This window comes from Grampus griseus (assembly GCF_964374135.1).
Source record: "Grampus griseus genome assembly, chromosome: 6".
NCBI lineage: Eukaryota > Metazoa > Chordata > Mammalia > Artiodactyla > Delphinidae > Grampus > Grampus griseus.
The window spans coordinates 13,044,752-13,060,193 of record NC_139000.1 but is presented as its reverse complement, the minus strand read 5'-3'; the positions used below and the strand labels follow the sequence as shown (position 1 = coordinate 13,060,193).

General features: G+C 51.6%; 1 protein-coding gene across 3 annotated transcripts in view; it reads right to left on the bottom strand.

The window, feature by feature from the left end:
* The window catches only part of GGTA1 (glycoprotein alpha-galactosyltransferase 1 (inactive)), a 65,529-nt gene extending 50,374 nt beyond the window's left edge, over positions 1 to 15,155 (bottom strand). For all 3 annotated transcript variants that reach the window (XM_082656434.1, XM_082656435.1, XM_082656436.1), the window contains exon 1: positions 14,961 to 15,155. The gene's annotated coding sequence lies outside the window, so the exon portion shown is untranslated. The remainder of the gene's footprint in view (positions 1 to 14,960) is intronic.
* Positions 15,156 to 15,442: the final 287 nt, after the last annotated feature.

Below are 15,442 nucleotides of genomic sequence, written 5' to 3'. Positions count from 1 at the left end.
ATATATGTATAACTGAGTCACTTTGTTGTACAGCAGAAACACAACATCGTAAATCAACTATAATCCAATAAAAATTAATTTAAAAAATTATATTTGATTGCCCAAAAAGTTCATTTGTGTTTTTCTGTAAGATGTTATGGAAAAACCCAAACGAACCTTTTGGCCAACCCAATAGTTTCTTAAGTGGCCCAAATTTTCAACAATAAAGTAATTATTAAATATATTATGAAAACATTTGTACAATAAAGCATTACACAGTTAAAAAAAAAAAGGAAAGTACTCCTCCATCCCCGCCCACCTCCACCCCAGTCTCAGGTTCTCACCTATGCAACCTGGAGAGGTGAACTGGGGCACCCACTAAATAGATCTCTGCCAGCTCAGCTCACACATTCTATGATTGCATTGTCTCCAAAAGAAAAAACAAACCAAACCCCAAAAAGCAAAAGCCAGGGTGATTCCAGCATCCTCTATGACCTAGGCCAGGTTCTTACGTCTGGGGAGTCTCAGTGTCCCTATCTACAAAATGAAGCATTTAGGCAAAATCTTCCAGCTCTTTCCACCTCCAACTATTCTAATTCCCGAAAGGAAGGCCCCGCCCTCCCCTTGCCCTTCACCATGGACTCTACCTCAATCCAGGCTCACAAACAGGAAATGTGACATCTAGGAGCGGATGGGCCGCTTGTTTCTCTACAGCATGGGGGGCTGGCGGGGGAGCAAAGAGTCTGAACTTTTCCAACTAATGCCGGGACTCCATGCCCAAGACCTTTCTCAAGCAGTGCAGGCAGAGGGCGCTGCTGGGGTCTGGCTGGGCCTCCCATGCCCTCTCCGCCCCCACGTAACCACGGGGGGCCCCCGCAGCACAGAACCAGCAGATGAGCCGTCTTGGCGATGTTACCTTGTAACTGTTACTCTGATGCTTGACCCAAGGTGGTAAAACCTCAGGACAGAGCCGAAGGTGGCGTGTAGGACTCCTGGGCTCCAGCGCAGGCCCTGTGTGACCTTAGGGAAGCCCCCACCCCTCTCTGGGCCTGGGTTTCCCCATCCACTGGAGTGAGAGGGTTGGATTGAGGGCTACGCCAGCTCCCTGCTTGCTCTGACATCTTCTTTATGAAGGCAGTACACGGCCCCGATGAAGGGTCCCACCATCTCACCCGTATCTGAGTCCCAGATCTCTCCCCTACCATGTGGCCCTGGGAAATAGCTAAACCTTTCTGTGCTTCCTTGCCTCATTTATAGAAAACAGGTTTCTGGGTGATGAAAAGGCAGGGCTCCTGTAAAGCTACTAGAACAGCGTCTGGAGTAAGTGCCCAGGAAGCGTGAGTTGTTCCTGTTTGATGATATCTCTGGTTTCTGAATCACTCCCCTTCCCAGTTTGCTGACTGTAGAAGGGCAGGCAGAACCCAGGCAGCCCTACTTGCCTGGCAGTGGCAGTCCACGCCCAAGCCCCATCCCTCAGGGAAAGCGAATCTGAATCTCAGTGTGGGCCAAACACCATAGGAAAATGGACCTATGCAGGGAAAGGAAGAAAAACCTACGATGCTGCCCCAAAGCAGAGGGACTGGGGGCATCGGCTGCTCCCTGGGGCTGCTGGGCACCAGAGAAGGCCTCCAGCTGCACTGAGTCAGTAGTAGAGGGAGGGTCCCGGACCATCTCCACCTTGCCCTGGAGGGGGACGACCTTGTGGAGGAGGGCAATGAGATGCAGAAGAAGATGCAGATTGGGTTTATCTGTTCCTACTTCTGCCTGAAACCTCCCAGGGAAGAGGAGGCTGGATTCAGTCATCTCAGCCTCGAGAAGGGATGAGGATGACTCCCTCGGACAGCGCTGGTGGCCTCTCCCCTGGGGACATGGAGGTGTGGGCCTCACCATCTCCCTCCACTCCTCAGGGACCCAGGGAGGGTCCTGAGCCCCGCCTGGCTCAGTGTTCTCACCTGCAAAGGGAGGAGACTCCAACACCTGTTTCCACCAGCTGCTGTGAGTCTCAAAGCGGGGCTGCGGACAGATGCTGTTTGTTCCTCCACGAGGAGGGACAGAAATTGAGAGGAATTCGCGTTTACGGTATTTTACCAAAGGACCGGTCCACGGGAGACCAGAAAGAAAGGAAGAAGGAAAGGATCGGTCTTTTACCTCACTGTCCTGAGATGCAAAGCATGATGCAGGAGACACGTAAGGTCCCTGTCCTGCCTCCCTCCTAGGGCTGCCCCCACTTGGCTCCAGTGGGCTCTGTGTTCCAGGTGGAGCTGTGGGCGCCCATCCTGCTGGAACGACTCACCCAGGAAGACTTCCCTCCTTCACCCTAGAGCATTTCACCCAGCTGCAAATGCCACAGGCCTCAAAATATCTGCTGCCCCGGAACAGGCAGGGCCTGGCGCTCTCTCTGCACAGCTGGATGGGGCCCGTCACGGCAGCTCAAGGGAAGCCATGCTGCACTCAGTGTTGAACGCTGTCCTCGGAGGAAAAGAATAAAACCGACGGTCCTAACAACCAGTGCGCTGGCTTTTACCCCTGAGAATGCTCAGTTGAGAATCCCTGTTTGGCTGCACTGTGGGGAAGGGACGCCTTTGTCAGGTACAGAGACTTTTTATTCCTGAAGGGAACCCTAGGGGTCTCTGCTCAAACTCTTTTCTTTTACAGATGAAGAGGCTCAAGGAAACATGCACCCTTTGGGGATTAACATATACACACTGCTGTATGTAAAACAGATAACTGACAAGGACCTGCTGAATAGCACAGGGAACTATATGCAATATCTTTCAACAACTTATAAGGAAAAAAGAACATGTGTGTGTGTGTGTGTATATATATATATATATATATATATATATATCTCTGAATCACTTTGCTGTACACCTGAAACTAACACAATTGTAAATCAACTATACTTCAGTTAAAAAAAAAGAAAGATGCACTTCATAGCAGAGGCAGGATTTGAACCCTCGAAGGGTCCTAGCCCTGTCTCTGCTCGTGCAGTTGATCCATGGTTATTGAGGGTCAACTACATGCACGCAGTGTTCTAAGCACTGGGGATTTGGCAACGAACCACCCAGGAAAGTCTTCTGTTCTCACAGAGCTCACATTCTAGTTGGTAAACAAATACACAAAATCAATAATTATAATTAACAAGTCATTAAAGACGTAATTTCAGGTGGGGAAAAGGGTAATAAAGCCAATTAAGAGGCTGGCATGTTAGAGACTGCCTGAGGGTAGGGGAAACTGCTGTTTGGGGGGATGGCCTATTTTCACTGGGTCCTCTGGAGTCCCCAAGGACCTCCCAAGCCAGTAGCATCCTGGAGCTGGCTCATGCTGGCTTGCAAGAGCCAGTTGTTAAATTTTCAGGAACTTGGCGAGCAAGTTGTTAAACAGCCATTATTAAAAATTAAATTCTATAAACTCACAACTAAGTGAATTACAGTAAGATAAAAGGTAATCATCAGGGGCTTCCCTGGTGGCGCAGTGGTTGAGAGTCCGCCTGCCAATGCAGGGGACGCAGGTTCGCGCCCCAGTCCGGGAGGATTCCACATGCCATGGAGCGGCTGGGCCCATGAGCCATGGCCGCTGAGCCTGCGTGTCCGGAGCCTGTGCTCCGCAACGGGAGAGGCCACAACAGTGAGAGGCCCGCATACCGCAAAAAAAAAAAAAAAGGTAATCATCAAAATTCATCACATCCTAAATCAGAAAGAGAAAGACAAATACCGTATGCTAACACATATATATGGAATCTAAGAAAAAAAAATGTCATGAAGAACCTAGGGGTAAGACAGGAATAAAGACACAGACCTACTAGAGAATGGACTTGAGGATATGGGGAGGGGGAAGGGTAAGCTGTGACAAAGCGAGAGAGTGTCACGGACATATATACACTACAAACGTGAAACAGATAGCTAGTGGGAAGCAGCCTTATAGCACAGGGAGATCAGCTCGGTGCTTTGTGACCACCTAGAGGGATGGGATAGGGAGTGTGGGAGGGAGGGAGACGCAAGAGGGAAGAGATATGGGAACATATGTATATGTATAACTGATTCACTTTTTTGTAAAGCAGAAACTAACACACCATTGTAAAGCAATTCTACTCCAATAAAGATGTAAAAAAAACAACAACAAAAAACCTTATCACGTCCTAATTGTTTTACTACATGCTATACCCTTGAGGTTATTTATGTCTGCTGTATCTAGACACAGTGGAAAACACTCTACAGCAGCTGCTCCCAGCTCCTCCAGTAGCAGCTTGAAACTGGTCACAGTGGAAATATCTATACTATGGGAATTGGCAAATACCATGTATCAGGGCTTTCTTTTTTTTTTTTTTGGCCTGGCCATGTGGCTTGCAGGGATCAAACCTGTGCCCCCTGCAGTGGAAGCGTAGAGTCCTAACCACTCCACCACCAGGGAAGTCCCTGGGCTTTCATTTTTCAACTGATCATGAAACATTTACCAGCATACCATGGCCTCCAGCTCTAATCCAGGCCTTCTGTGTTTGTGGGAGTCTGTTTTTCTGGGGAGAGTGTATGGTGGTGCAGCCCAACCCTCCTGGGGCTGTGTGTGAGGGCGGTGGCTACAGTCCTGTGGCCATGAACTTCCCTCTTCCTTTCTTAAGGCTTCCACAGCGAGGAAGCGAGTCTGGGAGGTCTAAACAGATCTGTCAATTCCTGCAAAAGAACTGCTCTCTTCAACAGTATTTAACAAGGGTCTGTAAGAGGGTGATGCATTCATTCCTCTGGTTTAGTTTTGATAAGTTAAATCCTATCCTAAGTATACTGGGGAGGTAAAAATTTAAAGGAACACCCTGCAGAGAATCTGTTTGCGTACAAGTGTGCGGTCACTTCTGAATTCCTCTAGATTTTCGTATGTTGGGTTTCTTCCTTCGAGAACATAACTCTTCTGATAACGGCGGAGTGACGTTACTATTACTTCTACCAATAATAATGATAACAAGCACCATGTCAGGCACTAGACACACAGGTTCTCTCTTAAATCCACACCAACCCATTTACACACGAGAATGTTGAGGTTCAGGGGTTCAATAACTTGACTAAGGCCAGGCTGCCCCTCTGGAAGTTCCCCAGAACACTTTTCCCTCCCATAGCTGCGGTCCTGTGACTCTCCTTAGACCTGCAGGATTCTGTGACACTACTGGACCCCCTATCTCTGGTGACTTTGGAGGATTTTGTGACTTCTCAGCGTCAGGAACCCTCTTCCACCACCAGAGCAGAACGAGCCGAACACTCCCCCTGGTCATTCATCTGCACCTGGAATGCAGGAGAGTGACCCAGGCCTGGTCAGCTTTGCATCATAAGGAAGCAGCGCTAAGGTTCAGATGCCAGTGAAATGTTACAGCAGCTCCAGTGGCAGCGAAAGCTACAATTAGCTCCTGTTGGGAGAGCCTAACTGTGTGGTCTGTTGTCCAACCTCTACTGGTTCTGCGCAACTTGCTTTTCCAGCTTCCCCAGGGATACTGTGAGCAACAACAAAAAATGCTTCCAATGCGTGCCTCCTCTGCCCCGGTGAGCCGTAAGCTCCCTCGGCTGCCTGCAGCCACGACTCCTGACCGGCGCCTCTTCTCAGGTGCTTCTTAGTATACCAGCCGCAAATGTTTACTAAGCCTTTTCATGCCAGGGAATGAATTCCTAAGCACTCAGTTTGCACATGAGAATATTAATTCCCCCTTCCTCTGCACAGCTCTGGTTAACATATGAAAATAAGAGTTTGCCATAAAAATACCAATCTACAAACAACCATCGATCAACCGAGAGCAAATCCAGACCCAGTTCCTGCTCTCCGGGAGCCATATTCCCCTTAGAGAAAACCCCACCCTTGATTTTGCAAAGTGTCGTGTCGTTCCCCACAGATGCCAGGCAAGTTCCTCTCGGAGACAGCTGGCCGGCCGCTTGAGGACTCGTGGTTTCCCTGACGGAGGAGAAAGGACAGCTGCGCTTCTGCCTGCAGATGCTACCAAACACAACCTCACCCCGCTGGGCAGCTGACCCATTGCCCCAGGCTCGCTCCCTCCTCGGTGTCGCTCCAGACACCAGGGCCATCTGGATTCTGGAACGGCCATGGGGAAGATCAGGATGATTGCTTCTCAGAGCCTCCTCCCTGTGCCTGAAATACTCTTCCCTCTTCAGCCTCTAACCCCTGCAGGCTGCAGTTTGAAGGTCACTTCCTCAGGGAAGCCCTTCCTGACTACTTGCCCCGACAGCTACAGGCCCCTGTGACCCTCCACCCCGTATTTCTCCTTCTTGGCTCTCTCTGTGCACTTGGCTGTTGAATGACTGTCTCCCAAGCTAAATTCTACCTCTGCACGGGCAGAGATGGTACCTCTCTATTCACTGCTAATCTCAGGTGTCTCGCAGGGCACGTAGCAGACGCTCAATAAATTCTGGATGCTTTAACAATGAGTCAATGAAGTTCCGGCAGCTCAGTGAATGTTGAATGAATATGTGATTCAAAGCATGAGTCTTGGCAAGAGGTGTAACTTTTAGAACCAGTTCCTGGTACCCAAACTCACAAATGGGGGCTCAAAACTTGATCACTCTGTCCAAAGCAGCTGCTTCTCCCTTGCACATTTTTAGTTTGAATGTTCACTTCCTGTTGGTTTGGACCTGTCTGCGTTTTGTTTAACAGCAGATATTGCTCAGAGAGAAGTCGGCCAGATCATAGCCTTGTATCGTTTTGTTGACAGAGAAGCTGAGGCTCCGACAGCTCCTGCTGCCGGCAGCACCAGCTTCAGCGGGGCGAGACGAACTCACCTTCAGCCCAAAGCTCTTTTTAGTGTCCCTCCCACCCCCCATATGGGGCCAAGTCCAGGGCACGTGAAGCAAGTCTACAGAAGATAAGAACACCCAGACTGGGAAGGAGTTTGAAACTTTTATTAAGAACTTAATGTAAGTCCCTTAATCATAAGGGACTTCCCTGGTGGTCCAGACTCCACGCTCCCAGTGGAGGGCGCCCGGGTTCGATCCCTGGTCGGGGAACTAGATCCCACACACATGCCGCAGCTAAGAGTTCGCACGCCGCAACTAAGAGTCTGCATGCCACAACTAAAACCCAGCACAGCCAAATAAATAAAACTAATTACAAGACCTTACCTCTCTCTCTCCAACCTCTTCCAGCTGCTACTTTTCACTCTCTCTGGCTAATTTTGGGCTGAGCCAGGTAGGAGCCCTCAGCTGGGCTGGGCATGGATCTGTGCCCCAGCACCCTGGCCCCCCTTCAGAATCACCTTCACTCCCCCTGCCCGCAGCCCACCAGAGTCTCCAAGCCAAATCAGGTGTGGAGTCAAGACTGGGCTTTCATGCCTCAGTTCTGCCACTTCGTTCTTGAGAGACTTTGGCCAAAAGATCAAAACTCTAAGCCTCAGTTTCCCCACATGTAAAATGGGGGGAATAACTCCTGCTTTGCCGACTTCACAGGGCTTCTGTGAGCCTCAAGCAAGGTGGATATACGATCTCACTTGTCTAACTGTCCACTAGTGTAGGGACCTCTGGTAAGAACAACTCTACAGTATTTTTCCGTTCCCTCCAGGCTCTTGCGATCAACCCATAGCCAGCCGACCTCTTCCAGGGCCCAATCCTCTATCCATCCTCTCAGCCATGCAACCCTCTTGACCACATCCTTCTAGAAATCCTTTCCCCCTCTGCCTTCCCGGATGTGCTCCTTCTGTCTCAGATCACTCACTCTCCAGTTAGGACCTGGCCCAAGCAGCAGCTCCACGCTTTCGCCTGCCCTTCACATCTGCCCACCACACACGGCCCGAGACAGGCACTGCAGGAAAGACAGGCCCTACACCAGCTCCCTGGAGAACGCCTGGGTGCGGTTTCCCCTGGGACACAAAACGTAAGCACACTGCCTCGGGTCTCCACCCTGCTGCCCTCGCCACCTCTCCTTTAGAGACTCTGTTTGGCAATAAGGGCAGAGCCCAAGTCCTGGCAAGAGCCACAGCCTGACCGTAGGCAGCTGAGGACTGTGGCCTCCACGCCAGCGTTGAGACAAGGTGAGCAGATTAGTTCCTTGGCTGGAGATTTCAATGACATATTTTTACTTCCCCTTTTTAGAACTGCAAGGACTTTATTTATTTATTTAGATTTTTTTGATGTGGACCATTTTCAAAATCTTTATTGAATCTGTTACAGTATTGCTTCTTTTTTTTCTTCTTCTTCTTCTTATTGCTTCTGTTTTATGTTTTGGTTTTTTGGCCGTGAGGCATGTGGAATCTTAGCTCCCCGACCAGGGATCGAACCCGCACCCCCTGCTTTGGAAGGCAAAGTCTTAACTACTGGACTGCCAGGGAAGTTCCTGCAAGGACTTTTATAAATAATTGAGTTAAGTATACTAAATGATGACCCCTTTGCCTTCAGTCCACAGTCCAAATGTACTTTTTTTTTTTTTTTTTTTTTGCGCGGTACGCGGGCCTCTCACTGTTGTGGCCTCTCCTGTTGCGGAGCACAGGCTCCGGACGCACAGGCTCAGCGGCCATGGCTCACGGGCCCAGCCGCTCCGCGGCATGTGGGTTCCTCCCGGACCGGGGCACGAACCCGTGTCCCCTGCATCGGCAGGCGGACTCTCAACCACTGCACCACCAGGGAAGCCCTGTACATTACTTTTTGTTTTCCCAGACTGGCCTACATGGCCTCCGTCTCGCAGGACTGAGGGTGAAGCTTTTATCAGCAGACCTTTCAGCCCAGGCTGAGAGGGGAGGTATTTTGCCCCAGGTCTGACAGGCATTAGGGTGCAAACTCAGGCAGTGGGCCTCCACAGGCCACTCTTAGCCAGCAGCGTGGGCCAGGTAAAGAGCGCTGTGGTCATGTGCACAGTGTGCTCCAGCAGCTTATAGTTGAGGAGGGGAGGAATGACGACATGCGACAGAATGTATCTGGGGTGTGTACTGCAGGATGCCCAGAGACCTGGCAGGAGGAAAGGGAATGCCTAATTCATGGGGGGCAGGATGAAGAGACTGCCATCTCAGAGAGGGTGATGGTTAAGCTGGGTCTTGAAGGATGAGTGGGATTCTGTGAGTAGGTTTGTGGGGCTCTTGAAGGATGAGTAGGAGTCTGTGAGTGGGCTTGCAGGGGAGGCGGGGAGGGTGTTCTAAGCAGAGGGAGCAGCATGGGGAAAAGCCCAGAGAGGGTTTCAGGAATTGCAGTCATTCCCTCAGGCTGGAGCAGAAGTTCCAAGGGGTGGGGTGGTGAGGGATGAGAATTTCAAAGACCTTGGATGTCACCTAAAGGGATATGTGCTTTATCCTGAGAGCAGAGGGGAGCCTTGGAAAGATGGAAAATGCCAATCAATTTGGTGTCTAGAAAGAGGACTTGGGCTGCAGGGAGAGGGTGTGTGGGAGGGTGCGAGTCTGGAGCAGAGAACAGGGAGCACACAGCAGCAGGGTCCAGGTTGAAAGAGCTGCACACCAACTCAGCAGGGGCAGCTGGGTCAGGGGCGGGGGCGGGGGTGATGATGCCTAGATAGAGGGATATAGAGACTTGAAAGGCCATTGCCATGCTTCAGGAAAGGGGAACAATGGTACCAAAGAGCAGTGTGATGGGGATTAGTTTGGAGAGACAAAGATAGGCGGGGACCTGTGTGAAGGAGTTTCTAACAAATATATGTGGATTGCTGTTCCCAAGTATCCACTCCAGGCCAACAGGTAGAGGACATATATCTCCGTCCCACTGACTTTGGACTTGGTCATATGACTGGCTATGACCAAAGGAGTATGGGTAGAAGTGATCATGAGCCAGTTCGGAGACTTTAAGAAGCATCACATCATCTCTTTCTTCCTCCAGCTCTCACCATAAAATAACATATAACAGGTAGAAGCAGCAGCTTCAGCCTGGGTCCTGGGAGGAGAAGATACAGGGAGCAGATATTCTGGCTGGCTGGCACCCAGAGCAGATCTACAAAACCATGCAGTTGCAACTGCCCTCCAGCTGACGTGTAGTGTGAGTAATAAATAAACCTTTGTGGTCATAAACTACGCGTTGGGGGGGGGGATGTTTGTTATGCAGCAAAAGCTAACTGATATACACTATATATATGAGATGAGACGGAAGCAGGTGGTGAAGAACCTCACACGTCACGATTAGGAGTTGTCCACATGGAGAGTCAACAGAGAATTTTGTAGTTGATGAAGCTTCTCCATCTTTTTTCAAAGCCAACCCTCCCCACTCCCTCCTACTCCTCCCAGCACCTTGCTGTATTGGCCATTCCTTCCCTCTCCTGGACTAAATCCTTCCCCTGAGCCTATATCTCACGTATCTTTTCCATCCTAAAGTCCTTTTCTTCACCCTGTCTTCCTCCAACTATAGCTCAATCCCTCCTCTGACTTTCTCAAACAAACTTCTTCAAAGAGTTGACTCTACTCACCATCTCCAGTTCTTTCTCTCTCACCTACCAGCAATCTAGCTTACCTGCCCTCCACTCCACCAAAACCACTCGCAGTATATTTCAGTAAGCTCCTAATTGCCCAGTGCAACCCAGTCTTTATCTTCCTTGACTGCTCCACACCATTTAGCTTGGAACTAAATTCTGTATCTCCCTGCCCAACCTCAGGCATTCCTCTTTCCATATTCTTTCAGCTAGTGGCACCATCCAATGACCCATGACAAAAAGCCGACAGGAGATAATGAATTCTGTTCTGGATTTGTCCAGTCTGCAGTGCCTTTGAGACATCCAAGAAGAGATACCCAAAGGGCAGTTAAACACGTGACTTGGGGGGCTTCCCTGGTGGCGCAGTGGTTGAGAGTCCGCCTGCCGATGCAGGGGACACAGGTTCGTGCCCCGGTCCGGGAGGATCCCACATGCCGCGGAGCGGCTGGGCCCGTGAGCCATGGCCGCTGAGCCTGCGCGTCCGGAGCCTGTGCTCCGCAACGGGAGAGACCACAGCGGTGAGAGGCCCGCATACCACAAAAAAAAAAAGCCAAAAAACACAAGAAAAACATGTGACTTGGGAGCCTACAACAGAGATCTGAACTGGAGGTAAAGATGATTGCTATACAGGTAGCATTTAAAGCCATGAGCATGAGTCAGCTTGTGTATTTATAGAGCACAAGGACCAGATCTTTAAATCTCAGTTGATACATAGAGAGCTCTCCCGAGCTCGTAAATTCCTACTCCTAAGGTCACAATTCCAGCCACCATTTGGTTCCTTCCCTCTGGAGTCATGGCTCACAGTGGCCTCCACACCACCATCTTGTTTCATATTCTTTGCCCCGATCATGTTGTGTTCCTCAAGAACTCTTATAATTCCATCATAAATGCAGAAGGTATAGGGGCTTCCCTGGTCGCGCAGTTGTTGAGAGTCCGTCTGCCGATGCAGGGGACACGGGTTCGTGCCCCGGTCTGCGAGGATCCCACATGCCACGTTGCGGCTGGGCCCGTGAGCCATGGCCGCTGGGCCTGCGCATCCGGAGCCTGTGCTCCACAACGGGAGAGACCACAACAGTGAGAGGCCAATGTACCGCAAAAAAAAAAACCCAAAAAACAGAAAGTATAAGACACCATTATCCAGGCACTAAAATGGCTAAAATAAAAAAGACAGGGCTTCCCTGGTGGCGCAGTGGTTGAGAGTCTGCCTGCTGATGCAGGGAACATGGGTTCGTGCCCCAGTCTGGGAAGATCCCACATGCCGCGGAGCGGCTGGGCCTGTGAGCCATGGCCCCTGAGCCTGTGCGTCCGGAGCCTGTGCTCCGCAACGGGAGAGGCCACAACAGTGAGAGGCCCATGTACTGCAAAAAAAAAAAAGTTTAAAAAAAATTTAAAAGACAGACAATACCAAATATTGTCAAGGATGTGGAATAATTACGTCGTATACATCGCTGTGGGGATGTAAAATGGTATGCTCTATGACCCAACAATTTCACTTCTAAGTGATAGCAAATGACCACAAAAGATTTCTACCAGAAATAATAGTCCAGGGACTTCCCTGGTGGCGCAGTGGTTAAGAATCCACCTGCCAATGCAGGGGACACGGGTTTGATCCCTGGTCCGGGAAGATCCCACATGCTGCGGAGCAACTAAGCCTGTGCGCTACGACTACTGAGCCCACGTGTCTAGAGCCCATGCTCCGCAACAAGAGAAGACACTGCAGTGAGAAGGCTGTGTACCTCAATGAAGAGTAGTCCCTGCTCGGCAAAACTAGAGAAAGCCTGCACGCAGCAACAAAGACCCGATGCAGCCAAAAATAAAAAAGAAAGAAAGAAAGAAAGACTAGCCCAGATTGGAAATAACCCAAATATTCATCAAGAGGAGAATAAATACGCAAATGATGGTATATCCATAAAATGGAATACGACTCAGCACTGAAAAGGAACAAACTACTCATATACACAATAACACAGGTGAATTTAACAAACATCACGTTGAGTGAAATAAGCCAGACGTGAAAGAGACACACAGTATGATTCCATTTATGTGAGGTCCAGGAGCAGGCAAAATTAATCAATGGTGAGGAAGATCAGAAAATGGTTGCTTGGAAGGGCAGAAGGAAAATTCACTGGAAATGGGAACTTTCTAAGATGATGCAAATATTTCATATCTCATTTTGGGTGGTGGTTACATAGGTGCAAACAGCTTTCAAAACTTGTTGAACCCAATACTTACCATCTGTGGATTTTATCATATGGAAATTATACTTCAGTTAAAAATTAGGAAAAGAAAATAATTCTAAAGTGTCTAGAAAATAAAAGCTAAAATAAAGACAATGTACAGGGCAGAAAACACAGTTCAAATATATCAATAATTATATTTACGCTGTGAATGCACCTATATTAATGTCCAGCCTCCCCCTTAACCCAGCCCCCCTTCCGGCCATTCTCCCCTCACCCTTGCCCCCATCTCAATGACATCTGTCCATTAGCTGTTCTCTAGCCATCATGAGAGATGATGTAATGCAAAGAGCAGAAGCCTTAGAGCCAGACAGAGCTGCTTTCAAATCCCGGCTGCAATTTAGGAGTTGAGTGCCCACGAGCGGGTTACTTGACCTCTCTGCACCTTCATCTCCCCAACTATAAAGGAGGTCGATGATACCTGTTGGGCTGGGCTAAGAAAGGGGCAGTGTGCTGACTAGTTTCTGGGGAACCTAATTCTTTTGGCTTCAGCCTGTGAAACCAACTTGCATGTGAAAGGCCCACTGAAGGCCTGGAAAAGCTCAGAGGATGAGACTCCTGGGCTTCTTCTCCCTCAAGGGTAGGGAGGCGGCCCTGGGGCCCTGGAGTTAGGGTCTAGGCTGGTTGGTGCTAAGAGGTGAGCCGGTGGCTCAGAGCCACCAGGGCCAGGAAAAGGCATTGCTGACCTAGGACTAAGGAGACAGGTTTCCTGGCCAGGCCTGGCCACTGGCGGATCTTGCCCAAATCACTGTGCGCACCTCTAGACTTAGTTTCTCCACCAAAGATGGCCAGATCAGACTGGATCTGAAGAATCTGATACCAAAAACAGCCTCTGGGGTTTCCTAATATATAGAAGAGGCAAAGGCAGAACTGAACCGGTTCTGCCTGAAAGAGGGAAGGTAAGGACCAGAGCCCTGCCGCCTAGGCTCCCCTCCCCCACCATGGTGCCCCTTGAGCGAGGACCCTAGGCTTCTCAGGGGCAAAGTTTGAAATCTCCCTGACCAGGTAAACCCTAGGGACTTTTTCAGCTCTGTCTTATTCAGTCATTGCGTACCTGTTACATGTAACAATAACTGGGAATCTGCACCTGCCCCCCAGCCTGGTAGGGGAGGCAAGGTACACCCAGAATTAACTCCGAGCAAGGTAAAAAGTGCTGAGTTTAGCCAAAGAAGCGCAGAAGTACAACAGACTATCCACATCCTTCCCCTACGTACACACGCGCGCCCACACACACGCACACACACAGCCCCTTGGCGCTTGGCATTTCTTTACTCACTGCAGTATCTCTATTTCGTAGTTATGGAAACTGAGGCTCTCCCTGGGAAAGGGTTTCCCAGCTAGGAGGCAGCGAGGCCAGGGCTCCCCCCACCCTCACCCCGTACTTCCTGCCCCCTGAGACCCACCTATTTCTAAGTAAATGAAGGAGGCAGCAAGGCCTGCTCAGCGGCCAGAAGGAGCGCAAACCACAAGCAGAGCTACAAACGCAGCCGCCGGGGTCTCGGGTCTCTCCTGGGGGAGGAGCGAGCTCGCCGACAGCCTCCGCGCCTCCCTCCCTCCCTCCCTGGTCCGCGGGAAGATTGGGGAATCTCAAGTCGCTCTGCTTTCTCTCTTCGCGCGCTGACATTTTTTTCCACTTTACTGTTTCTTGGACGCCTTTCAAGAGTTTGTGCAATCATTCTGTTTAGCTGTTTTTCTGCCATTTTCAAACGCGGAGTGGTGTCCCTTTGAGTGGGAACGTGGTGGTCTGAAGACCTGAAGGGCTTCGCCTCCCATCACCCCGATGCAGCAGGCCTGGTAGCTGCCAAAGTTACAACGTTTGAAACTTTCCCGGTGCTGGGTGTTGGGTTGCTCCTCGGCTCTCTGAGCTCCCCGACCTCTCCCGCTCCGTGCCCCGGCTCTCGGGGGTTCCTGCGCCCCTCACTTCACCCTCCCAGGCTCCCCCTTCCCGGAGGCATCCTCTTCCCATCTGGTCCTGGGCGATGGAGCCCTTCCCCCACCCTGCTCCATACACGGGGGCAGAACCCTCTCTCCTTTCGAGACTTCCTCGGTGGTCCAGCTCCGCGCCCCCTGAGCCTGCCCTCTCCCGCCTCCACCTCGCGAACCCCGTGGGAAGCCCACCCCGCGGCCCTTCTGGCCCGAGTCTGGAAGGCTGGGCAGAGGCGGGGACAGAAACGGGGTCGGAGTAGGGCGCAGTGGTAGCGACAAGAACAAAAGCGGGGACACAGGCAGGGCAGCAACAGGGCAGGGCCAGCGCGGTGGCCCGTCCTCTCCCCGCGCCTCCCTCACTCGGCGCCCGCCGCCCAGGGCCAGGCCGGGCTCGGCTCGCGGCCTCTGGGGGCTCGGGCGGCGCCCCGCGGGACCCACCTGATCCGCAGAAGCTGGGCGCGCTCGGGGCTGACCTGCGCCTCGGCTCCCGGCCCCGGCGTCGTCCTCGGCTGCCCGAACAGTCGGCGCGCTGCCTCTGCCCGAGCCCGGCGGGGCGTGCCGGGGCGGGGTGTGCCGCCTGCGCTCGGGCCGGCCGGCAGCCGGGCGCTCCTCCGGGGCGGCGGGAAGCGCGCGGCGGGCAGGGGCGCGAGGAAGCGGGCGGGCGCTGGGCAGCGGGCGGCGCGCTCCCCGCTCGGCCCGGCCCGCGGCTGTTTGTGCAGAGAGGGTCCCGCCCCGGACACGGCGGCTGGGAGGCCGGGCGCACGAGTGCACGACTGCCGGTGTGCGTGTGTGTCTGGTGGCGGGGAGGCGCAGGGGGTGTTTGTTTCATTTTCACTCAGGCAGAAAAAAGCCTGAAACCAGCAAAAAAAGAAAAGAAAATCCCTGGTGATGGTGGCTGGGCCTCTTTGCCTTCCCGGGCC